The 27,801-nt window shown below is 45.9% G+C and overlaps 1 protein-coding gene and 1 pseudogene across 3 annotated transcripts in view; one reads left to right on the forward strand and one right to left on the reverse strand.

Annotated features, from left to right (window-relative positions):
• Positions 1–27,801, reverse strand: part of SNX29 (sorting nexin 29) — a 2,112,233-nt gene that overhangs the window by 1,118,430 nt on the left and 966,002 nt on the right. The gene's annotated exons all lie outside the window — the stretch shown is intronic.
• LOC141101880 (U2 spliceosomal RNA) lies at positions 9,542–9,674 on the forward strand (annotated as a pseudogene).

A 27,801-nucleotide genomic window follows, 5' to 3' on the forward strand; every position in this document is an offset into this window, starting at 1 on the left:
CTTGTGGATCTCCGGAGATTGAACACACCGCTTCCATCCATGTCACTCAGAGGAAGGCTCAGTCGGCTTCATCCTCAGCGTTCTCTGCCTCACTAGCTACTGCTAGCTTTAATCCATCAGGTGGGAAGCAGGGAGAGACCACACACCGTCCTCTCACTCTCGCCTCACATCTCCCCACATCTCACATCTGACCATACCCCAATCCTTTATTTCTAGTTGGTGCATCTACCATCTGAACCATGAAATTGTCCTGCAAGAAATTTAGGAACTAGCGAGCCTTAGAGGAATGTGTGGTCCCCTCCGCCCAGTCTATGTCTGGATAATTAAAATCCCCCATTATAAGAACACTTCCCATCCTTGCTGCTAATCCAAATTGTGACAGGAGACCTGTCTCCCCCTCCTCCCTCAGGTTAGGGGGGCTATAGCATACTCCCAGTATTATTTTCCCCTTAGCTTCATCCCCTTGGAGCTCTACCCATAAAGATTCCACCTCCTCCTTAGCTCCCTTAGTGATGTAATCTCTCACATTCACTTGTACATTATTCTTGATATATAGGCATACCCCTCCCCCTTTTTTACCCGCTCTATGATCGGTTCTTGAAAATGTCCCATTGTATTCCAATTAAGAAGTTGCCCACTTCTAAGGAACTGGCTTCTATTTTTGCTTGGGAGATCTTTTGCTTACATGAGCTACCCAAGGTGATTGTCTCGGACAGGGGTAGACAGTCTGTGTCCCGGTTCTGTCGAGCCTTTTGTGAACAGTTGGGAATTCTGCTTGCTTTCTCCTCTGCATATCACCCGTAGTCTAATGGGGCTGCAGAACAAATCAATCAGTCCTTGGAGCAATTCCTACGTTGCTATATTTCTGACCATCATAACAACTGGTCAGACCTCTTACCGTGGGTGGAGTTTGCTCACAATAGTCCCTTGAATTCTGCTTCCCGATTGTCCCTGTTTATGGCGAACTATGGTTTCCAACCTTCCATGTTGCCTGACTCGTTTACTCCGCAAAGTATTCCTGCGTTAGAGGAGCATCTCTGTGGTCTTCGTTCCACTTGGGCACAAGTCCAGGAGGCTTTGCAACATGCTAATGATAGGTACATACTCCATGCTGACCACAGACGCCTGCCTGCGCCTTCCTACCAAGTTGGGGACAGGGTCTGTCTGGCTGTCATTTCGCAACCTCTGACTTCGTGTTCCCTCTCTGAAGTTCGCACCTCAGTTTATTGGGCCTTTCCGTATTCTTTGCAGGATTAACCCAGTGGCTTACGCATTAGACCTTCCTTCTAATATGGGTATCTCAAATGTATTTTATGTCTCCTTATTAAAAACCTTTGGTCTGGAAGCGCTTTACCACCTCGGTGCCTCGTCCTCACCCTGTACAGGTTGAGAACCATTAGGAGTATGAAGTACAGTCCATTGTTGACTCTAGTAGTTTCTGTGGGTGCATACAGTACCTGGTGCATTGGAAAGGGTACGGTCCGGAGGAACGCTCTTGGGTCTCATCCTCGGATGTACATGCCCCTGTCCTCCTCTGTGATTTCCATAGACGTTTTCCACTCAAGCCTGGTGGTGCTCCAAGGGGGAGGGGTCATTGAGGAGGGGGTACTGTCAGGGCTGGGCTCAGCCCTTCCTTCTCTGAGTTGGCTGCTCAGCTATCGGCTAACTGCCAGCTCAACAGGGAGGGTCTGGAAGCAGATAGGGCCCCCTGGGAGAACGGTGCCATCAATCGCCAAGACCACCAATGGCGTTGTGAGGGGCAAAAGTGTAAGTCTCATGAAAGATGCAATTTCCCAATCCATGAAATTGCCAGCAGCTCTGGAATCCAGATGTGCCGAGACCGAACGAGAGGAAGCGCCAACATGAAGGAACACAGAAATGAGAAGACGAGAAGGTGAAGGTGATATTTCAGGGTCTAATACTCCACCTTCCAGAGGTATTAGCCCCGAGTGTTTTTCCGGATGAAGAGAACAAGTGCCACGAAAATGACCTTTGACCCCACAGTAGAGGCACAGGCCCAGAGTTCTGCGATAACTTGGTCTGGCCCAGCTGCATAGGTTCCTCAGCAGGCAGGGGGAGCTCCTCGGGTCGTAGAGAAGGAATGGGGAGCTCAGGCTGCCTAAAGAATGGGGAGTGCTTGTGTCTTTTTTCCAGGGCCCTCTCCTGAAAGCGAATATCGATCTGGTTACACAAGGTGATGACACCGTCCAGATCAGCAGGGAGGGATCTTCCTGCTAATTCATCCTTCACTCTATCAGAGAGGCCATGTAAAAAGGTTGCAACTAGGGCCTCATTATTCCAGCTCAGCTCAGCAGTCAAAGTATGAAAATGAATAGCGTACTGTCCCACAGAAGCGGACTCTTGACAGAGACATAAAAGAGCGCTGGCCACTGAGGAGACACCACCCGGTTCCTTGAAGATATTCCGAAAAAGTTTCAAGAAATCAGACAGGCTAGAAACTACTGGATCATTCAGTTCCCACAGAGGAGCAGCCCAGGCTAACGCCTTGCCAGACAGGAGGGATATAATATAGGCTACCTTTGCCCGATCGGACAGGAAGTTTTAGGGCTGGAGTTCAAAATGAATTGTGCACTGACTAAGGAACCCCCTCCAGGCCTTGGAGTCCCCAGAGAAGTGGCCCGGAACTGGCAGTTGTATTGAATGTGTGGCTGTGACTGGTGCGATAGGTGCAGCAGCAAATAATGGTTGAGGTTGTTGAACCGGGGGTCCTAATGAGGCCTGAACCTGTTCAAAATGGGAGGCCAAATCCAAAAGGGATTGCATCACCTGGGTCTGATTAGATTCCTGGGTCTCAAGTCTGCGGACTATGCCTTGCAATGGATCAGCTGCAGGAAGCGACACGTCAGCCGGGTCCATGGCTGCTCAAACTGTCAGGTCACCTGAGACCAGGTGACAGATGCACTCCGTAGGAGTCAGGAATGCACCCCTAAGGTAGTGGACCCTAGAACTGACTGCTGCTGATTGAACCCTGGAAGGTTCAGGAAGCAGGTCTGCTAGATCACTAACACAGATCTCAGTGGGAGCTAGAGCATAGATTCCCCAGGACGTGGAGTCTAAGAGTCAGCAGGTGTTCACCAGAGCCTCTAGTGGTGAGGATGGTCTGCGCTGCAGTCTGGCTCCAGGTCGCAGCCCCCAGGGTCTCACAGCTCACGGTAGACTACAGGAGATAGAGGAAGGAAGCAGCAGGCTGGAACAACAAGGATAGTAGGGTGATAAGCCAAGGTCAGGGCAACTAGCAGACAAGGACAACAGAGTACACGCCAAAGGTTCAGGGTCACAGGCAAACAGGGATAGTCGGGGACAAGCCAAAAGGTCAGGGTCATGAGCAAACAGGAATAGTCGAGAACACGCTAAGGTCGGTAACAGAGACAAACGTAGAGCACACGGCAAGCAGGAAACAGGAAGCTAAACACACAATGGTTGATCAGCAAGGTTGGCTTGCAATGCACAGGTTAATATAGTGTTCCTAATTAGAGGCTGAGGTGGAGCTATGCTGAGGGAAGATTATATATGCAGTAAGGTGATAGTGGCTGGCCTCTAAAGGAACACATGGAGAGAGGTAAGCTGACAGACACACATTAATGCATAACCATGACAGCAGCAAACCAGCAGATCAGCTTTTGCACAGGATATCTGTATTAAACTGGCTTTCTGGCTCATGGCATATGGTGGCACATAGTGCTCTAGCAAACTCGGTTCTAATCCTGGCTGAATTCTGTCTTAGCGATAATAGCAGCAGTCCTCAGCGCTCTAGCTCCAGAGACTTTACGATATACCGCTTCAGCCATATTTTATTTCAGAGACTTTAGTGCATATATAATTTATACTCCATACCCCAATCAAGATAAATTCAGTGTATAAATATTACCTTTCTTTACGACTTCTGATCTGATACACTTACTGTATACCACGCTGATATTGTCTCAATATACCAAGTAATATACCAAGTAAAACCTAATGTAAAGAAACTCCACACTTTTAAAATATCAAAGCGTAAATTACCTCAGCACGCCAGTTTTGAATACAAAAACAGCAGCAACATAGCTTAGGCCATCTGCCTTAACATAACCCATGTAAAATACTTGGAGGCCTGGTCCTGACGGATCCTGTGTAAAATATCTGTGCACTCTTACCTGCACCCCTACCTGTGAAAAACTAGCCTGGAATACCCCAGTAATCTCGCTCTAGCGATCTGCTGTATAAAACACAGTTTTTTGTTGTTTTTTTTTTTCCCCCCGCGCCTTGCGCAGGTATGTCAAGGGGAAGAGGAGAGGAGCAAACACAGCAGGAGAATGCGGGGACACAACAATTACGCTCCTCAAGAGAAAGGGGCAGTCAAATCGCAGCGGAAGTAGCTGCAGCAGTGAAACTAGAGTGTTTTGTTCATTCCCCCGGACAGACACCAACAAAAGGGGTGCAACAGGTACAAGTAAAGACACAACAGACCGCATTAGTGGACAGAAAAAGTCAGGGTAATTTATCAGCAGTTGCTCCAGCCATTCAGGCCACAAAAATTGTAAGTAATAAGAACCAGGGGATGATTCAGCAAGATCCCGAGGTAATTACTGACACCAGCCCCCTCTCTGAGAAAGAACCAACAGTGAAGGATATCCTTCAGGCTGTGAATGCGTGTAGATCCATGCTGGTGGAACTATCTGACCAATTAAAGGGGGTGAAGGAGGATTTGTTAGTGGTCGGACATGAATTACAAAAAACAGCAGAAGGAACAACAGCATTGGAGGGGAGGACAAGCCAACTGGAAGACGATCTACATCCATTAAAATGTGATGTTAAAAATATGAGAAAACATATGGCTATATATGTCCTAAAAATGGACGAAATGGAAAATAGATCCCGCCGGGACAATGTGAGGTTGATGGGGCTACCCGAAAAAAGTGAGGGTCCTAACCCAATAGAATTTATGGAAAAGTGGTTTATAAGAACTGTATGAAAGGGAGACCTTTTCACCATTTTTCTTAATAGAAAGGGCTCATCGAGTTCCCTTTAGAGCCCCACCGCCAGGAGGCCATCCCAGGCCGCACTTGATGAATTTTTTTTTACTATAAGGACAAAGTCACGCTGAGGCGGAAAGTACGGGAGATGGGGAACATTTCCTATAATGGGATGAAGATCTCTCTCTACCCGGACTACTCACCTGACCTGCAGAAGCGTAGAGCTGAATTCTTAGAGATCAAGCACACTTTACAAAAATATAAACTTACATATGCTCTATTATACCCAGCACGACTACGGGTGGATGCTCTGGGAGGGACTCAGATCTTTGATTCCCCAGCTGGAGTGAAATCCTGGTTAGAGGACAACAAAGGGAGACTACAGATAGATTAAGGGAAGAAGGGGAGAGAAGACAGAAGAGAAAAGAGAAAGAACAAGAAAGGGGAATGGAAAGGGATTAATTTGTTTGAATATATGTTCTAAGGGGATGGGGTAGGGAGACATACACATAAGGAGTGGTTTCATGAATGTGGGAAGCATATGTTCAGGGGAAGAATTTTATCTTTTTTTATATATTTTCTTTTCACTGACAAAAAGGGGGAGGGTGGGAGGAATAAGGGGGGGGGGGAGAAGGAATATATGTAACACTGAGTGGGAATGGAGAACATGAGGAGTGGAAGGAGGCCACAGAAAAACCCCTTAGGGTACACCAGTATAGGTGGTGGTTAGAGGGGGGTGAGAGGGGAGGGGGGGTGAGAGGGGAGGGAGAGTGGAGGGGAAAGTGGAGGGTTGGGGGAGGGGGGAGAATAAAAGAATACTTCATGTAAAGATTAAAGAAAAATGGTTCTTGGGCACTAGATGGATAACAAAACAGATGTTAAAATGCACTTTAATAGAAGAAAGCACACGGAGGATACACTATAATACACAAGGAAATAATGTTATTAGTAATTTGAAAATGGGTTTTTATTTAAATTTATTACTGCATGTTTATCTTCTCTGTTCTATATGTTCTCATTCTTCCTTGATTATAGATGCAGGCTTAAATACTTAACTTAAGCTTTTGGAATGTCAGGGAGTTGGGTAACCCGGCTAAGAAAACTGCAGTTTTTGCTATGTTGGAGAGATACGGAATAGGACTGGCCTGTCTGCAGGAAACACATTTAACAAAACATACAATGTTACAACTGAAGAATAGGAAATATCATCACCAGTACCACTCGGTGTACTACTCCTATTCTAGGGGGGTGAGTATGATGGTGAGAACTGGAGTAGCTTTTTCCTGCAGGCAGGTCAGTGTAGATGAAATGGGGTGTTATATTTTTCTTTATTGTCTGTTGGAGAACAGGCAATATGTTCTGGCAAATATATACATTCCTCCGCCTTTTAAATTGGAGGTTATGTATAGACTGATGGAATGTATGGTAGATAAGGAAGATGTGCCAGTTATAATAATGGGAGATTTTAATGAGGTTCTCCATAAAAATGTCGATAGATTTCCTTCTTGTTCGCAACTGGAGAATGCTGGGAAAAATCGGCTATGCCATTTTCTGGAGGAAGCTGGGCTGATCGATATGTGGAGAGTGCGGAATCCGGGAGTACAGCAATATTCTTGCTTCTCAAGCTCTTATTCCACACTCTCCCGGATAGATATGGCACTGGGGAATGGGGAAGCGCTTCAGAAGGTTAAAAATATAACCTATTTGCCTAGAGGAGTTTCAGACCACTCGCCAAAGGTGCTATCACTGACACTAGGGGGAAAAAGGGCCCCAGGAAGTTGGAGAATAAGCCAATTTTGGTTTGAATTAATGAGGAATGAAGTTTTGCCAAAGCTGAAAGAATTTGTAGAGTTCAACACAGATACAGCATCAACTGGGATACTTTGGGATACCTTAAAAGCGTTTCTTAGAGGTATCTTGATCCAGCAGGTGGCAAAAATTAAGAAAAAAATCTAGGGAATGGGAGGATAGTATTAGGAAGGAGGCTACGGAAGCAGAAAATAACTATGTAAAAGATCCAACCCCGGAAAAACAAAAAATATGGCTTAATAAACAGCAAGGGTATAGAATTGCAATCACGAGAAAGGTAGAGAATAAGCGGGTTGTCCCAGAAGTGGTGCTCCTTTGGAGAAGGGGAGTGTGTGGGACGAATGTTGGCTCACTTAGTGAAAGCCAACTCTCCTCCCTCTGGCATAATGACAATCAGGACTGCAAATGGTGAGATTTTCTCCCTCACAATAGAGGTTGTAGATACATTTGGTGATTATTATGAGAAACTGTATAAATCACAGAGACTGGGAGAGGGAGCAGAAAAGGAAGGAAGGTCCAATCACCCTAGAGGAGCTACAACTGGCCGTGGCCGGAATGGCCAACCAAAAATCTCCTGGGCCAGATGGACTCCCGATGGAGGTATACCAATACTACGGGGAAATATTACTTCCAGAACTGCTTAGGACACTGAGGGGAGCGAAGTTAGAGGGGAAACTGCCAGCTTTGATGCTAGAGGCAACTAACATAGCGATACATAAAGAAGGGAAGGACATGTTAGATGTAACATCAAATAGGCCGATATCACTGTTATGCTCAGATGTCAAAATACTAGCTAGGGTATTATCAGACAGACTGAATAAAATTGCCTCAAAACTCATTCACCTAGATCAAACAGGATTTATTGCCAATAGATCTACTAGTATAAATATTAGAAGGGCATTCCTGAATATCCAGTCCCCATCAGAAAGCACGGGATCAAGGGCTGTTTTGACTTGACTAAGGCTTTTGATAGCCTTGAGTGGGAGTATGTCTGGTGTGTCCTGGAGAAATTTGGGTTTGGACCTTCTTTTATTGGCTGGATAAAAATGCTGTACAACGACCCTAGTGGCAAAGTTAGAATTAACAATGAATACTCGGGAAGAATTGCAATGAGCAGGGGAACAAGGCAGGGTTGTCCATTGTCACCACTGCTCGACTTGACTAAGGCTTTTGATAGCCTTGAGTGGGAGTATGTCTGGTGTGTCCTGGAGAAATTTGGGTTTGGACCTTCTTTTATTGGCTGGATAAAAATGCTGTACAACGACCCTAGTGGCAAAGTTAGAATTAACAATGAATACTCGGGAAGAATTGCAATGAGCAGGGGAACAAGACAGGGGTGTCCATTGTCACCACTGCTCACCACTGCATTTCCTTGCAATGGAACCTTTGGCAATTGCAATAAGGTCTAGTTCAGGGATCAGAGGCTTCCAAAGGAAGACGGGAGAGGAAAGAATCGCATTATATGTGGGCGACGTTCTTATCTTTCTGGGTGACACCGGTCAATCTTTGAGAACGGCAATGAAATTAGTGGAGGAGTTTGGAAGATGTACATGTTTGGTGATAAATTGGGAGAAGTCAGAACTGTTGCCAGTGGACCCTATTGATACCCCGATTGTGCTAGAAATGCCGCAACTGGAAGTGGTAGACACGATGATATACCTGGGCATATATCCGACAAGAGATTCTAATCAATATATCAATAAAAATATGATACCATTATTGACTAAATTTAAACAAAAAAGTAAAATTTGGAGCCGGCTCACTTTGTCGGTAGCGGGCCGATGCAGCCTTTTTAAAATTATATGATGCCCCAACTGCTATATCTGCTACATAATTCCCCAGTGTGGATTTGCAAAAATGGTTTAAAAAAATAGAATCTCACTTCAGGCAGATGATCTGGAAAAAGGGCCAGGCAAGGATTGGGCTGCAAACACTGCAGTTGCCGACGGAGAAGGGGGGTTTAGCAGTGCCTCACCCTAGAAGCTATTATCTAGCAGCACAATTGCAACATCTAATGGGATGTGATATAAAGGGCGGGGGTAGTGCAAGCAGGAGAATATTGTTGACAGGAGCCCTGCATAATACCATAGTAGATGCGCTAGAGGCGGAATCTTTCATTCAGAAGAAACCCACAAAAAACATGGTTATAAAGGTATGGAGAACAGTTAAAATATTGATGGGATATACAGGAATATTGGAGTATACCCCTTTGTGGAATAATACGAATCTGCAGGAGTTGGCGCAAATAGAAAGAGTTGAATAATGGGAAAAAAAGGGCATAACCAGGTTGATTCAACTATACGATGGTAGCACCCTGAAAACATTCTCAGACCTGAGAAAAGAATATGACATACCACATAATTTATTTTATAGATATTTACAGATCAGACATGCATTGGCAGCTCAGTTTAGGACACATATGCTAGAGTGGAACAAAGCTCCCCTTCTTCAAAGGATATTTGCATTGGACAAGACCAGAGGGCTTATATCCGTGCTCTATGGGCAGATACATAATAGAACCAGCCCAGATCCAGAACTCCCTAACCTGAAAAGGAGATGGGAGGAGGATACAGGGGAGATAATACAGGAGCATTGGAAAAAGATACTGGAGATGGGGCCGTCGGTGTCAGTCTCTCCTCCACACAGAGTGTCACATTTGATGTTGATATACAGAACTTACTATACCCCTAAGAAACTATTTATGTTTAGTAAAAGAGCTGATGCCGACTGCCCCAGATGCCAGGGAATGATTATTGCTAATTGCTTCTCGGCCTTTTGGCGAAGATCAAGTGTAGTATCTATTCTTATCAGTTTCCAGGAGGTGGCGCTTGCTTCCGTCCCTGATCTATGGCGAAATAGAGATGGGATTGCGGTTGCTATGCAAAACCTGCTGGAGTGAAGGTGACCTGGAGCGGTTTGTAGCCGAAAGGGAAGCCTTCTGATGGGGATGGAGAACCACGGGGTCTGAACCAGAGGGTCGGGACCCTGGCCTTCTGGCCTGGATTGGGGCGGATCTAGCTCCAGATAGTTATTTGGGAGAGAACGCTTACTCCTGCCTTGCAAGGGGGGGAGGGAGTGGCAAGTACTTCCCGAATGTAATTAGGAGGAGTGATGGGAGCGACGGCAGAGCCTGATGGTAAAGGGCTCTTTCCGGCTTCCTGATCTCCATATCCTTCCTGTCTGTGGTGGGGTCTGCTGTGGTCTGGGCTGGGTGGTCAGGGCTTTTTCGAAAAGCCAGTGGTGAATGTGCCCCTGAAGTGGCAGTTCAGGGGTGCCGTATAGTCACGGTGTGAAAGCACTTGATTTTATGGCACCATGGTCACTTCACCACAACACACGTTTTTCGCACCTGCCTCTTGGGCCGGGCCTTTTGGCCAGGACCAGGGGAAATTTTTATGCCTGGCCGGAGGGCCGGCCATTGTATAGCACAATGGCCACTTTCACTCTCCCATCTCACTATCTTCCCCACTCTTTCTTTTACCCCTGTTTGTCACCTTTTTGTTTTTTTTTTGGTTGTCTTTGTATACACGTTTTGTCACTGTGTGGCGAGTAGGGTGTGGGTCCTCGGGCCTACTCTGAAAGTCTTGGGAGGGGGTGGACATAGGCCTTTTGGCTTGGTTCGCCCTCTCCTTTGAGGGGTCTCTCTTCGGGAGAGCCCCACTGTACTTGGGTTGGTCTGCTTCGGCAGTCCTTCCAGTTGTGGGGGTCTGCCTGGTTTTGGCCGGATGGACCCTTTGTCTGAGTACCTCAGTCCCTGTCTGGAGCCTAACGCCCCGGGGGATCAGGGTAAGGTCCTTCCCTAGTGGAGGACTCTGTACACCCGTTGCACTTTTTTGTGTTTCACTCTCTATGTGTGGGCACTTTTTTTTGGCACCGGGTGGAAGTTTTTGAGGTGTGTTTTGCACGCCACTGGCTTTTCGATAGAAAAAAAATAAATCACACAAATAGGAAACATAAGGGTAATACAAAGACACTGAATTTCAAAAGAGCCAACTTCCCTAAACAAACCTTGCTAGAAGGCATAAATTGGAATAAAATCTTAGGAACAAAGAACAAGGAGGAGAGGATGGGTTTGCTTTAACAGCATATTAAATAAGGGCATTTGCCAATGCATCCCATTGGGTAATAAATTTAAAAGAGCGAACAAAAGTCCTGGATGGCTTAACTCCAATGTAAAAATTCATATAAAAGCAAAAGAGAAGGCCTTCAAAAAATACATGGTTGAGGGATCATCATCAGCATTCCGACTTTATAAAGAATACAAAAAGAAATGTAAGGGTGCAACTAGAGCAGCTAAGATAGAACACGAAAGACACATAGCAGAGGAGAGCAAAATTAAATCCCAAGAAATTCTTTAAGTATATAAACAGAAAAAAAGGGAGGACAGACCATATTGCTCCCCATAAAGAATGAGGAAGGAAATCTGGTTAGAAAGGATGGGGAGATGGTGAAGGTATTGAATTTATTATTCTCCTCAGTCTTCACGAGGGAATCGGGGGACTTCAGTAACCAAAACTGCAGTGTTTATCCTCATGACACATCACAGGAAGCACCTCCATGGTTAACAGAGGACAGAATTAAAATTAGACTTGAGAAACTTAACATTAATAAGTCATAGGGACCAGATGGCTTGCACCCAAGGGTCCTTAGGGAACTCGGTCAAGTACTTGCCAGACCATTGTTCCTAATTTTTACTGACAGTCTACTGACTGGCATGGTACCAGCTGATTGGAGAAAAGCCAGTGTAGCACCAATATTTAAAAAGGGCCCAAAATACATCCCTGGGAATAACAGACAAGTTAGCCTAATATCAATAGTATGCAAGCTCTTGGAGGGGATGATAAGGGACTATATACAAGATTTTAGTAATGAGAATGGTATTATTAGCAGTAATCAGCATGGATTCATGAAGAATCGTTCTTGCCAAACCAATCTATTAACCTTCTATTTGGAGGTGAGTTGTCATCTAGATAAAGGAAGGCCCGTACACATGGTGTATCTGGATTTTGAAAAAGCATTTGACACAGTTCCCCATAAACATTTACTGCACAAAATAGGGTCAGTTAGCATGGATCATAGGGTGAGTACATGGATTGAAAACTGGCTACAAGGGCGAGTTCAGAGGGTGGTGATAAATGTGGAGTACTCGGAATGGTCATGGGTGGGTAGGGGGGTCCCTCAGGGTTCTGTGCTGGGACCAATCCTATTTAATTTGTTAATAAATGACCTGGAAGATGGGGTAAACAGTTCAATCTCTATATTTGCGGACGATACAAAGCTAAGCAGGTCAATAACTTCGCCGCAGGATGTGGAAACCTTGCAAAAAGATCTGAACAAATTAATGGGGTGGGCAACTACATGGCAAATTAGGTTCAATGTAGAAAAATGTAAAATAATGCATTTAGGTGGCAAAGAAAGTGGGAAAGCGGGCACTTCAGACTGGAAAGCGGGTACATCAGACCGGAAGGCAGGCACCAAGACATCAGGCTGGAAGGCAGGCACCGAGACATCAGACTGGAAAGCAGGCACATCAGACTGGAAAGCGGGCGCATCAGATAGGAAGGCAGGCACCAAGACATCAGGCTGGAAGGCAGGCACCAAAACATCAGGCTGGAGGGCAGGCATTGAGACATCAGGCTGGAGGGCAGGCATCGAGACATCAGGCTGGAGGGCAGGCATCGAGACATCAGACTGGAAAGTGGGCACGTCAGACTGGAAAGCGGGCACATCAGACTGGAAAGCAGGCACATCAGACTGGAAAGCGGGCACATCAGACTGGAAGGAAGGCACATCAGACTGGAAGGAAGGCACATCAGAGTGGAAGGCAGGCACATCAGACTGGAAGGCAGGCACCAGGACATCAGACTGGAAGGCAGGCACATCAGACTGGATGGCAGGCACATCAGACTGGAAGGCAGGCACCAGGACATCAGACTGGAAGGCAGGCACATCAGACTGGAAGGCAGGCACATCAGACTGGAAGGCAGGCACATCAAACTGGAAGGCAGGCGCATCAAACTGGAAGGCAGGCACATCAAACTGGAAGGCAGGCATCAGGACACCAGACTGGAAGGCAGGTATCAGGGCATCAGACTGGAAGGCAGGCACATCAGACTGGAAGGTAGGCATATCAGACTGGGACACTGGCAGCACAACTTCAGGCTGGAACATGGACACAAGGTCATCAGATCGGTCAGTAGGTACTGAAACATCGGACTGGGTAGTAGGCACTGAGGCATCAGACTGGGTAGCAGGCACTGGGACGTCAGACTGGGTAGCAGGCACTGGGACGTCAGGCTGGTTAGCAGGCACTGGGACGTCAGGCTGGGTAGCAGGCACTGGGACGTCAGGCTGGGTAGCAGGCACTGGGACGTCAGGCTGGGTAGCAGGCACTGGGACGTCAGGCTGGGTAGCAGGCACTGGGACGTCAGGCTGGGTAGCAGGCACTGGGACGTCAGGCTGGGTAGCAGGCACTGGGACGTCAGGCTGGGTAGCAGGCACTGGGACGTCAGGCTGGGTAGCAGGCACTGGGACGTCAGGCTGGGTAGCAGGCACTGGGACGTCAGGCTGGAGTGGATTAGCTGGTGCGAAGGCAGGTTGGGTGCAGAGGCAGGTTGGGTTACTGGCAGGATCAAATGGGTAGGAAAGAACTTCCGTCTCTTTTTAGGTTTAGCTACTGAAGTCCTATAGGTAACTGCAGGACTGTAGGTAGGGAATGAAGCAGACTGGAGAGGAGGGTTGGAATAAGGCAGGGAAGAGGTAACAGTAGCTGGGGGAAGTTCTTGAGGGATTACAGGGAGACGAGAAGAGGCAGGTGGGTTAAAGGCAGGATAGGTGCAGGGAGTAGAAACTGGGTATTGATATTTGGTGGGAAGCAGGGTGTACTGAGCTGCGACTGAAGCTGCCATAGGTGAAGAGGAAAAAGAGATTTGGGCTGGCAGGTGTCTGATGGCAGAAGTGGTTAGTTGTGGGTTGGCTGGGACTGATTGCAGCATATCAGACCAAGAGTATGGGTTGCACAAACTGTAGTTTACATTCTGCCTGTCTGACCAGGGACTGAACAGACTCAACGCACTCTGTTATCATTTGTTGTGAGCAGGCTGAATAGTGTTCACAAAAGTATGTGGGATCATCCTCCAAAAGCCATACCAGGGATACAACTTGATTAATATTAAAAGGTGGAGAAAAAACATCACGGCCTTTGGGAATACCGGGCAGGGCCAGCTCTGTACATATGTGAATTAAAGGCTGCACATCCCCAAACAGCAAACAACCCTGATCCACCAGAGAGTGAGCTAAACGCATGATTTCAAACAACTGGTCACTCGTCCCCTCCTTAAGTGTCTGGCCGAGATATTCCCCACTCTCAGACGCCAGCACAGCATAGTAACTAATAACATCCAAATTCATTTCACCTGAAGTAAACAGAACCGAGATGGTTCCTCTGTGCAGCCACTTCTGGTCAGGAATGGCCTTGGTATACTGTCAGGTATCAGGTGTGACCAGAGCTGTGTAGACAGCAAAAGAGGAATAAACGCAGGTAAGGTGAAAATTTATAAATTATTAAAGATAAGTGAATAAATACAACCTCCTCCAATATACTACAATGTGTAATCAAACAACCACCAACAGAAACTCACAAATAATAACAGACATATATATACAAGTAAAGGGGAATACCAGAATCATAAACAGGGCCAGGCCAGGGTCGACAACGGGAGGTCAGCAGCTGGGGAAAGGAAGACAAACAGGACAAGGAGAGGATGGATCACAGGAGGGACGGGTCAGGGTACAAGGCTCAAGGTCCAGGGTTCAGGTAACAGACAGCAACAAGATCAGGTTCAGGTACGGGTACAGGCACAGATGCAAAGCTTCACAGGGTCAGGGTCAGGGTGCAAGCAAGATACCAAGGCAAGGCATCAGTGTGTCTGCCGGGTAATTATACACACCTTCTACAATCACTCAGATGACGCCTAATTGCAGGAGATGATGTCGGCCCCACACTGCCAGGAACTACCCGCTGGTGGACGCCAGTACTGTGGCCCAAGGATCACATAATACCACCAACAGGGAAAGGCTCCCCAGGCAGTTCCAGAATGCCAGGGGACACCTGCTGGTGCACCACAGTACTGTACACCAAATCTCAGACAGTATCATCAGTGGGTGGAACCTTTCCTGACAGTACCCCCCTCAAAGGAGCGGCCTCTGGACACTCCAACTAGCCGTTGCTGAGAAAAGTCCATAATATCAAGCTGGACAATGGCTGGAGGTACATCAAGCCTGGCAGCAGGCACATCAAGGCAGATAGTGGGCACATCAAGGCAGACAGCAGGGTCGTCAGGCTGGGCAGCAGACAGAGACTCATCAGGCTGGGCAGTGGACAGTGTCACATCAGGCTGGGCAGCAGACAGTGTCACATTAGGCTGGGCAGCAGACAGTGGCACATCAGGCTGGGCAGCAGACAGTGGCACATCAGGCTGGGCAGCAGACAGTGGCACATCAGGCTGGACAGCAGACAGAGGCTCATCAGGCTGGGCAGCAGACAGAGGCTCATCAGGCTGGGCAGCAGACAGAGGCTCATCAGGCTGGGCAGCAGACAGAGGCTCATCAGGCTGGGCAGCAGACAGAGGCTCATCAGGCTGGACAGCAGACAGAGGCTCATCAGGCTGGTCAGCAGACAGAGGCTCATCAGACTGGAAAGCAGGCACATCAGACTGGAAAGCAGGCATATCAGACTGGAAAGCTGGCACATCAGACTGGAAAACGGCAACATCAGGCTGAAAGGCAGGCACCGGGACATCAGGCTGGAAGGCAGGCAAGGAGACATCAGGCTTGAAGGCAGGCAAGGAGACATCAGGCTGGAAGGCAGGCAAGGAGACATCAGGCTGGAAGGCAGGCAACGAGACATCAGACTGGAAAGCGGGCACATCAGACTGGAGAGCAGGCACATCAGACTGGAAAGCTGGCACATCAGACTGGAAAACGGCAACATCAGACTGGAAAACGGCAACATCAGGCTGAAAGGCAGGCACTGAGACATCAGGCTGGAAGGCAGGCACCGAGACATCAGGCTGGAAGGCAGGCACCGAGACAACAGGCTGGAGGGCAGGCACCAAGACAACAGGCTGGAGGGCAGGCGCCAGGACATCAGACTGGAAAGCGGGCACGTCAGACTGGAAAGCGGGCACATCAGACTGGAAGACAGGCACATCAGACTGGAAGGCAGGCACATCAGACTGGAAAGCAGGCACATCAGACTGGAAGGCAGGAACGCAAACTGGAAGGCAGGCACGTCAGACTGGGAGGCAGGCACCAGGACACCAGACTGGAAGGCAGGCACCAGGACACCAGACTGGAAGGCAGGCATCAGGGCATCAGACTGGAAGGCAGGCACATCAGACTGGAAGGCAGGCACCAGGCACATCAGACTGCAAGGCAGGCACATCAGAATGGAAGGCAGGCACATCAGACTGGGAGGCAGGCACCAGGACATCAGACTGGAAGACAAGCACCAGGATACCAGATTGGAAGGCAGGTATCGGATCATCAGACTGGAAGGCAGGCACATCAGACTAGAATGCAGGCACATCAGACTGAAAGGTAGGCATATCAGACTGGAGGGCAGGCACATCAGACTGGGACACTGGCAGCACAACTTCAGGCTGGAATATGGACACAAGATCAGACCGGTCAGTAGGTACTGAAACATTGGACTGGGTAGTAGGCACTGAGGCGTCAGGCTGGGTAGCAGGCACTGGGACGTCAGGCTGGGTAGCAGGCACTGGGACGTCAGGCTGGGTAGCAGGCATTGGGATGTCAGGCTGGGTAGCAGGCACTGGGACTCCAGGCTGGAGTGGATTAGCTGGTGTGAAGGAAGGTTGGGTTACTGGCAGGATCAAATGGGTAGGAAAGAACTTCCGTCTCTTTTTAAGTTTAGCTACTGGAGTCCTATAGGTAACTGCAGGACTGTAGGTAGGGAATGAAGCAGACTGGAGAGGAGGGTTGGAATAAGGCAGGGAAGAGGTAACAGTAGCTGGGGGAAGTTCTTGAGGGATTATAGGGAGACGAGAAGAGGCAGGTGGGTTAAAGGCAGGATAGCTGCAGGGAGTAGAAACAGGGTATTGGTATTTGGTGGCAGGGTGTACCGAGCTGCGACTGAAGCTGCCATAGGTGAAGGGGAAAAAGAGATTTGGGCTGGCAGGTGTCTGATGGCAGAAGTGGTTAGTTGTGGGTTGGCTGGGGCTGATTGCAGCATATCAGACCAAGAGTATGGGTTGCACAAACTGTAGTTTACATTCTGCCTGTCTGACCAGGGACTGAACAGACTCAACGCACTCTGTCATCATTTGTTGTGAGCAGGCTGAATAGTGTTCACAAAAGTATGTGGGATCATCCTCCAAAAGCCAAACCAGGGATACAACTTGATTAATATTAAAAGGTGGAGAAAAGTCATCACGGCCTTTGGGAATACCGGGCAGGGCCAGCTCTGTACATATGTGAATTAAAGGCTGTACATCCCCAAACAGCAAACAACCCTAATCCACCAGAGAGTGAGCTAAACGCATGATTTCAAACAACTGGTCACTCGTCCCCTCCTTAAGTGTCTGGCCGAGATATTCCCCACTCTCAGACGCCAGCACAGCATAGTAACTAATAACATCCAAATTCATTTCACCTGAAGTAAACAGAACCGAGATGGTTCCTCTGTGCAGCCACTTCTGGTCAGGAATGGCCTTGGTATACTGTCAGGTATCAGGTGTGACCAGAGCTGTGCAGACAGCAAAAGAGGAACAAACGCAGGTAAGGTGAAAATATATAATTTATTAAGATAAGTGAATAAATACAACCACCTCCAATATACTACAATGTGCAACCAAACAACCACCAACAGAAACCCACAAATAATAACAGACAAATATATGCAAGTAAAGGGGTATACCAGAGTCATAAACAGGGCCAGGCCAGAGTCAACAACGGGAGGTCAGCAGCTAGGGAAAGGAAGATAAACAGGACAAGGAGAGGATGGATGGATCACAGGAGGGACGGGTCAGGGTACAAGGCTCAGGGTCCAGGGTTTAGGTAACAGACAGGAACAGGTTCAGGTACAGGTACAGGTACAGGTACAGATGCAGAGCTTCACAGGTTTAGGGTCAGGGCACAAAGGAGATACCAAGGCAAGGCATCAGTGTGTCTACCGGGTAATTATACACACCTTTTGCAATCACTCAGGTGACGCCTAATTGCAGGAGATGATGTCGGCCCCACACTGCCAGGAACCACCTGCTGGTGGACGCCAGTACTGCGGCCCAAGGATCACTTAATACCACCAACAGGGAAAGGCTCCCCAAGCAGTTCCAGACTGCCAGGGGACACCTGCTGGAAGTACTGCACAGTACTGCACGCCAAATGTCAGACAGTATCATCAGCGGGTGGAACCTTTCCTGACAGGATGATAAGGGACTATATACAAGATTTTAGTAATGAGAGCGGTATCGTTAGCAGTAATCAGCATTGATTCATGAAGAATTGTTCTTGCCAAACCATTCTACTAACTTTCTGTGAGGAGGTGAGCTGCCATCTAGATAAAGGAAGGCCCATAGACTTGGTGTATCTGAATTTTGCAAAAGCATTTGACACAGTTCCCCATAAACGTTTACTGTACAAAGTAAGGTCCGTTGGCATGGACCATAGGATGAGTACATGGATTGGCTACAAGGGAGAGTTCAGAGGCTGGTGATAAATGGGGAGTACTCGGAATGGTCAGAGGTGGCAAGTGGGGTCCCCCAGGGTTCTTTGCTGGGACCAATCCTTTTTAATTTGTTCATAAATGACCTGGAGGTTGGGATAAACAGTTCAAGCTAAGCAGGGCAATAACTTCTCCACAAGATGTGGAAACCTTCCAAGAAGATCTGAACAAATGAATGGGGTGGGCAACTACATGGCAAGTTAGGTTTAATGTGGAAAAATGTAAAATAATGCATTTGGATTGCAAAAATATGAACGCAATCTACTCGGGGGGGGGGACCTCTGGGGGAATCAAGGATGGAAAAGGACCTGGGGATCCTAGTAGCAGCAGCAATGCCAAGCTGCTGCTAACAAAGCAAACAGAATATTGGCATGCATTAAAGAGAATTAACTCAAGAGATAAAACGATAATTCTCTCAAGCTACAAGACTCTGGTCCGGCCTCACCGGGAGTATGCTGTCCAATTCTGGGCACCAGTCCTCAGGAAGGATGTACTGGAAATGGAGCGAGTGCAGAGAAGGGCAACAAAGCTAATAAAGGGACTGGAGAATATTAGTTATGAAGAAAGGTTACGAGCACTGAACTTATTCTCTCTGGAGAAGAGATGCTTGAGAGGGGATATGATTCTAATTTACAAATACCATACTGGTGACCCCACAATATGGATAAAACTTTTCCGTGGAAGGGAGTTTAATAAGACACGTGGCCACTCATTAAGATTAGAAGAAAAGAGGTTTAACCTTAGACTGCGTAGAGGGTTCTTTATTCTAAGAAAGGCAAGGATGTGGAATTCAATTCCACAGGCGGTGGTTTCAGTGAGGAGCATCGAAAGTTTCAAAAAACTATTAGATAAGTACCTGAACGATAACCCCATACTAGGATATACAAATATAGAATGGGATGTTAATGCTTTCATTAACAATAGCTGAATACCATCCCCTTTCTTATTACAATTTTTCCTATGTTGTTCTTATAGACTTGTATTTAAAATGTTTGCACCATTTGTTTTCCAACCACTAGATGGCAGCATTATTTTTATTCCTTAATTGGTATTTGGTTAGGCCGTTTGTGGAGTTTAATTTTTGTTTTTAATATAATCTTTTTAGATGTTCTGATTAGTTTTATTTTTTATACATTATCTCTGTTTCCAATTGGCCCGGTTCTTTTTCCTACCCTTTCTTAGAAAACAGAATAGTCTATTGTAGTGCTCAAAATTTTGAGCTACTAGCCAGGCCTTAAAGAGGTTGTAAACCTGTGTGTATTTTCACCTTAATGCATCCTATGCGGAATTAGAGGCATAGGTATGATAGAATGGGGGGGTGGAATTGGAGGCATAGGTATAATTGATGGGGGGCGAAATTGGAGGCAAAGGTATAATGGATTGGGAGGGTATGATTTAGACCTATGCCTACAATTAACCCCCCCCCCCCCAATCCAGCACATATGTGCTCTCAAGCCCCCTTGAGAAGCAGACTTCCTATCCAATCTCCCATTATACCAATGCTTTCAGATCACAGCACAGTGTCACATACCATTATCCTGCAGCCACGGGGGTCAGGTATCGGTGCACTCCATAGATGTGTAAGAGGTGGAGAGGGGCAGTCCCAAGCGGCACTGGAAGCTGGTACACTGTGCAAAGCTTGTGCTTCCTAGCCTGTGCTTACTAGCCTGTGCAATGCAGGGAGGTGGAGAGGGACGGTCCCAAGCACTGCGAGCCTGTGCGGGGCAGAGATGTGTGGTCCCAGGCGGCTGCAGAATGCCTATGGGACTGGCTGCAATGTGAGTGTGTGCGTGGCGGGGGGACACTGGATACATTCCCGATGCAGCACAGCTCTGTCCATATCCGCACTTCTCATAATTTCACTCTCCAAATGCGAGCAGGCGAGTGGAATTTTTGAGGGCTGGTCTATTGTATACTATTTTCTATCTGGTCTCCTTAAATATTGCCACCGTGGGGGGGTTTGGCCGTGTATGTCCCAGCTGTGGTGTAAACATCCGTCTGTAACGCACTTTCACTTCCGGCGGATGAGAGTGAGGCTTGGAGTGCAAGAGGAAAGAGGCGTTTCTATCCCGCCCTCCCTATATAAAGAGGATATGACAATCTCTGACCATGCCCCTGACAAAGTTCCTATTGGACGAAACGCTGTGTAGGGTGGAGTTCTGACATCACAACGCTGTACGTGCCGACCGCAGCCATCTTTGTGGTTGGAAACAATTGATATCTAAGACGGACTGTAGTTCCTGATATGCCTGCTTTTATCTGATTAAATGTAAGTATTCTGGCTGTTTTATATGGAATAAATTTACCCTGATTTTACATGCTTCACCAAGAGGAGTTGCCTTCTTGTACTTTATGCATGTACCTGCCGATTCACTATGTATTGAGACCACACAAGATCCAGCTATCTACTATCCAAGTGAAGTGGTGCCGTGATATTATGGATATAATATGCCCGTCTGACCACCTATAATTTAGTGGTCCATTGTCTTTGGTAAGAAAGCCCGGTGTGTTGGTGTTCGGTGGAGGATATATTTTAATTCACTTTATTGTGTCCTTTTTACACCATGGGTGGTTCCAGTTTTTTAATGAACACAAACTTTTCATGTTACAATACACTGGATTTTTACTTGCATAATTTCATGATTTTAGCGCTGCATATACCTACCCTTCTGTAAATTATTGTCACCATACAATTTATGTCAGCTGCTTTATTATTGTTAGGGCAGTGATTAATTTTAAGTTATTATGAATTATCTCTACCTGAGTCATTCAAAATACATCCTGTCTTGAAAACCACAGTCCCTGACTCTTTTCCAGATACGGTATCCAGGCCACTGGAACCCGTGACCATAGATGGGGAAGAGGAGTATGAGGTGGAAGCCGTTCTGGACTTTAGAAGAAGAAGAAACCAGGTATGGTAACTAATAAAATGGAAGGGCTACGGCTCTGAGGAAAATTCCTGGGAGTCTAAACAAGATGTTCATGCCAAAGACTTAATTGATGCCTTCTTCCGCTGCCACCCACAGAAGAGAAACCAATTGGGCACCTGGAGGTTGCATGTAAGGAGGGGGCAATGTCAGGGATCTACCTTGCACATGGGTGTGCGCATGCACGCGGGCACGTGCACAGCCATGCAAGCCAGTGAAACTGACTCAAAAGACTTCCTATTTAAACACCCCAGCTGCACAGAGACTTTGTTGTCTGATCTGCAGCTTGTACCTGTGAAATCTGTTCCTGAGATCCTGATCCTGAATTCCTGTGTTTGACCTGATTCACTCTCACTATGCTTGCTCTCTGTTACCCTGACCCTGGCTTCCCTTGTTGACTATGTTTACCTCTCTACTGCTGGATATCCTGTTGCCGAACTCTGCCTGTATGCTGACCATTCTCTGCCTGTTGTCTATATCTGCATCTGATCGTCTGTTACCAAACCCGGCTTGTCTGGCTACGCATTCAGTGTCTCCTCAGCTCTGCACTTACCAGCCTGCTTCCTGTTCCTGTTTCCTGCTGCATCAGCTGAATTGACTACACCTGCCATTTAACCTGCTGGTCTATCCTGTGACACATCTACTACACCGAAGATGACCCAGGTACCCATACACTGCCAGGCTCTTGTGGCCACTGTTGCAACATCGGTGGCCCTTGAGGCAGGGCTGTACGAGAAAGCCTTCCCGCTACACGTCAGGCTCATCCATCAGGTACGTGACAGAGGCATTTTAACTACCCGGAGATTGACTCGAGTAATGGCACTGCTGGAACAGTTAAAAGGCAAAAATGTATAAACCTATTATAAGACAATTTTATGGTACAGTTCATAGAGGCCCCGACTAGGAATGATGCTCTGTTGGACCTGGTAATCCTAAACCATGCAGAGCTTATTACTAATGTTCATATAAAATAACATCTGGGTAGCAGTGACCATAACATGATTTAATTTATTGTTAGCTGTAAGCAACAAGCTCATACTGGAAATATAAAAACACAACTTTAACCACTTGCCAACCAGCCGCCATCATACTGCGGCAGGTCGGCATGTTCCTGCGAACCGTCGTAGCTGTACGTCGGGCCTTTAAGCGGAAATAGGAGGTGTGCACCCCCAGCTGTGCGAGATCGCCGGCACGAGAGCCAGAACATGAACATGTGTGTGTGTAAACACACAAATCCCTGTTCTGTGAGGAGAGGAGAGACAGATCGTGTGTTCCTACTAGCTAGGAACAACAATCTGTCATCTCCTCTAGTCAGTCCCATCCCCCTACAGATAGAACACACATGAGGGAACACAGTTAACCCCTTGATCACCCCCTAGTGTTAACCCCTTCCCTGCCAGTGACATTTATACAGTAATCAGTGCATGTTTATAGCACTGATCACTGTACAATTGTCAATGGTCTCAAAAATGTGTCAAAAGTGTCCAATCTGTCCGCCATAATGTCGCAGTCCCAATAAAAATATCACCGCCATTACTAGTAAAAAAAATAATAATAATAAAAATGTTTCCCCTATTTTGCAGACGCTTTAACTTAGCTTATTGCGATTTTTATTATCAAAAACATGTAGAAGAATAAACAGAGGAAAAAAATTAGCTTTTTTTAAAAAAAAATTGGGGATATTTATTATAGCAAAAAGTACAAAATATTGTGTTTTTTTCAAAATTATCGCTTTTTTTGTTTATAGCACAAAATTAAAAACCGCCAAGATTATCAAATACCACCAAAAGAAAGCTCTATTTGTGGGGAAAAAAACGTCAATTTTGTTTGGGTACAACCACGCAATTGTCAGTTAAAGCAACGCAGTGCCGTATCGCAAAAAATGGCCTGGTCATTGAGCAGCCAGATCTTCCGGGGCTGAAGTGGTTAAGAGAGCAAATTTTCCAAGGATGAGGGCTACTCTCCAAGACTTAGACTGGGAGGGAATATTTGCATTGATGAACACAGAACAGAAATGGGAATTCTTAAAAAAAACTATTTGAACTCACTGCAAAGTATATTCCCATGGGCAATAGGTTTAAAAGGCTAAAAACTAAACCTAAGTGTTTAACGGCAAAAGTTAAAAAATCTATAAACAATAATAAAGAGCTTTTAAAAAATATAAAAAAGAAGGAATATAACAGAATATGTAAAAAGGAAATCAAGGATGCAAAAATTCAAAACGAACGACAGATTGCAAAAGATAGTAGGACAAACCCCCAAAAATTCTTCAAATATAATAATAGAAAAAAGGTCAGGTCTGAGCATGGAGGCTCTTTACAAAATAATCTAGAGTGGGTGACTGCAGACAAAGAGAAGGCAAATTTATTAAATACCTTCTTCAGCTCTGTGTATTCAAAAGAGCATGGGGGAGCTCAATGGTATTGACACAGCCGCAAATGATCCACGATGGCTCAAAAGTGATATGGTCCAGACAGAATAAATGTGGATAAAGCACCTGGACCAGATGGCATACACCCAATGAGCCTAAAAAAAATTAGCTCTGTCATTTCAAAGCCATTGTTTTTAATTTTTAGGGACTCTTTAACAACTTCAGCTCCGGAAGGTTTTACCCCCCTTCCTGACCAGGCCATGTTTTGCAATACGGCACTGCATTGCTTTAACTGACAATTGCGCAGTTGTGCAACGCTGTACCCAAAAACATTGATGTGCTTTTTTCCCACAAATAGAGCTTTCTTTTGGTGGTATTTGATCACCTCTGTGGTTTTTATTTTTTGCGCTATAAACACAAAACCAGACAATTTTGAAAAAAAAATGTTTTACTTTCGGCTATAAAACACATCTAATAAAATAAAATAAAAAATCTAATTTCTTCATCAGATTAGGCCAATATATATTCTGCTACATATTTTTGGTTAAAAAAAATCCCAAGAAGTGTATATTGATTGGATTGCACAAAAGTTATAGCGTCTACAAACTATGATAGATTTATAGACTTTTTTTTTTACTAGTAATGGCGGTGAATTTTTAGTGGGACTGCGATATTGTGGCGGACAAATCTGACACTAAGTGACACTTTTTGGGGACCAGTGACACCAGTGACACCAATACAGTGATCAGTGCTATACAAAATGCTATACAAGTGCTATACAAAATTACTAAGGCTTTCAGCTCTCAGTGTCCAAGTCCATACCACCACCCCAGCCCCTCTTCTCTTATCTGGTTTTGTGCTTCCATTTGCCAATATTGATAATATAGTTGCCACGTGGCACTCTGAGATAGTGAGTATTTCTCTATTTCATCATATATATTGTCTGAACGTTTGGGGTGTTTCCTGTTTTCTTAATGACTTATGTCATTATATGAATTGTTCTAGTTGGCTTTCTGTTATGAATACCCAAGTACTTGAAATACTACATATGAGAATACTTGAAGCCTAATGGGTGAGACTATCTTTCATGGACTCCTTTGCAAAGTATTTCTATGTGTGTGTCGTATATCTCGCTCAGATATGATGATGGTCCATTTTTAACATATGTTGCTGTTGTATGAAGTCTTAGCTATGTGTTTTATTTTAGATAGTGAGACCTGTTTTCCTCTAGCAATCCCTGTGTGTGTCCTGACGAAGCTAGACAGCGAAACGCGTTGATGCACAGGGGCTCACTACTATTTATATTATGCATGTACATTTTTGTCACAAAACAAAGGAATCTATATATAGACTCAGGCAGGGCTCATATAAGATATATCACATATCGTGAGTAATCCTATTTATCATATGTCCATTTCATACAGTCCACGCACAATGTTGGTGAAAGTTGTAATAAACGATATAGAGAAAAAGACCAGTCCTTTAAAGACATTTGAGATGAAGATTGCTGACACCGAATGTAAGCACCTTCACACGTGCACACAGCCAAACGAGGGGGGGTGTGTGTGTGAAGAAACCCCCTCTTGAAAAGCCTCTTACCAGATATAAGCTTTAACTGTGCGTATCAATCTCAAATAGGCTGTCTCCACACAAGTCTTCTCCCTCTTTTCCAATCTGTGCCAGCGTCTCTGATCACTCAGTTAATTGAGTAAAGGAAAGAAGGATCGGACGTAGTGTAATCTTGTTTTGAACAACTTTAATGCCCGTAAAAAAACAACCACCCCTTTAAGTTGTGCACTTACAAAAATCACATGTTAAAAACAGTGTTCACACAAACAGCCAGCTACTAGCTCACAGATCGTATGGCGTCTCCTCCGCTCTCGGCTTGTATCACCAGTGGGGATTCCAGCCGTGTACCTGGTGCTTGTTGACGTCAGTACATTTGTCGTATGGCTCCACCCTGATGCGCTTCGTCATTCACGTCATCATCTGAGGGTCACTCAAGAGGAGTGTGGGACGTTTCATTACAACCCTTTCACACCCTGTCACAGTGTCATTAGGCACATTGTACAGATATTTTGCTGATCACTGTATTAGTGTCACTGGTGATGCTAGATAGCGTTAGCATCAGTCCCAGATAGTGTCAGGGTACCCGCCTAATAAAGTTTTAACCCCCTGATTGTCCCCCAGTTAACCCTTTTACTGCCCTGTCATAGTGTCATTAGGTACAGTGTACAGATCTTTTTTTCTGATCATTGCCTTAGTGTCACAGGGGATGCCAGATAGCATTAGCGTCAATTAGCATCAAACCCAGACAGCATCAGATTGCCTTCTGCATATTCATTATCACATTTAACTCTTTGATTGCCAGTAACACTAACAGACACACTATACATCTTCATTACTAATATAGTCTGAACAGGTCAATATCTTTGATCAGATCAGAACTATACTAGCATCCCCAATAGGATAGTGTTCCCAAAAGGGCAGCGTTAGCTCTGTGAGGGGGCAATAGGCTATACATGGGCTTTCCTGATTTACAAGGGAAAAGATGCATGGAGTCTTGTGACTGTCCAGAATACATAGAGAGCAGTGGCAAGATTGTTTGGGATTTGGTGTCACCCTTATTCGTAAAGGGGTACCTAATCGCCCAGGACTTCCCCCAACAGCTTGTAAATACCCCACTTAGATGGGGGGGAGAGAGCCAGCTTGAGAAATGGAGAACTGCTTGCAGTGAAGTGGAAGGACAAACGGGATGTTTTTGACCTGCCTTCCATTCATTCCATTTGCTGTACAAAAAAGTGTCTGTATATTTATTCCAATTGGCCCTGTTCAACGCTTATATACTATACAAAGCGTCAGGAAGAAGTGGATCCTTTCTAAAAATTCAGGAAGAGGTCACAGCCCTTTTGTTTCCAGAAGGTGCTGTGGCCCAATTTCCCAATCCAGATGCAGTGAGCCGGCTGCATGAAAGGCATTTTCTGGATGTCCTCCCTGGTTCCCCCGACCCAAAGGGAACTTCAAAAAAGATGTTGTGTTTGTGGTAAATGCGGATACAGCCATGACAACCACTATTTTTGTCCTTCCTGTCCTGGCCAACCTGGTCTCTACATCCAGGCCTGTTTCCATTGCTACCACCCACTAATGGAGTATTAGTATTAGTACAGCACGGCAAAGTCTAGGGCACACATTCACAAAGGGTCTCGGAAGATGTTAGATCATTTTGATAGACCCTAGCCTGGAACATTTAAAGTTTTTTACATATAAGGAAAAAGTGTAAAAAAAAAACAAACAAAATTAAAAAAGTAAAAAAATAAAAAAGCCAACAATAGTTGTCGTTTTATTGAGTTAAAAGGAGTTGTAAAGTCGTTTTTTTTTATTTCAATGCATTCTATGAATTAAGATAAAAAGCCTTCTGTGTTCAGCAGCCGTCCCAGCTTACCTGAGTTCCATCTTTGTTCAGCGTTGTCCACGAGTATCTCAGCCATCCAAGACTCTCCCTCCTCCCATTGGCTCCCACTGCTGTCAAAGTCAGTCAGCCAATCAGGAAAGAGAGGAGGCCACAGCTCCGTGTCTGAATGGACACAGGGAGCTGTGACTCGGCTCGGATGCCCCCATAGCAAGCTGCTTGCTGTGGGGGCACTTAACAGAAGGAAGGGGCCAAGAGCACAGAAGAGGGACCCGGTAAGAGGAGAATCTGGGCTGCTCTGTGCAAATCTACTGCACAGAGGAGGTAAGTATAACGTTTGTTATTTTTATTAAAAAAAAACAAGACTTTACAATGACTTTAATGTGCTGTTCTTAATGTTGTTACTGTATTTTGTTGTTAGTGATAGACCTCTTCAGTCTATCATGAATGCCGCTACCAGATTCATCCAGCTTACCAACCGTTCAGAGTCCCGCCACTCCTTTCTGCCAATCCCTCCACTGGCTTCCCATTGCCCAACGAATAAAATTCAAAACGTTAACAATAAC

This window comes from Aquarana catesbeiana, linkage group LG06, assembly GCF_042186555.1.
Source record: "Aquarana catesbeiana isolate 2022-GZ linkage group LG06, ASM4218655v1, whole genome shotgun sequence".
Classification (NCBI taxonomy): Eukaryota; Metazoa; Chordata; class Amphibia; order Anura; family Ranidae; genus Aquarana; species Aquarana catesbeiana.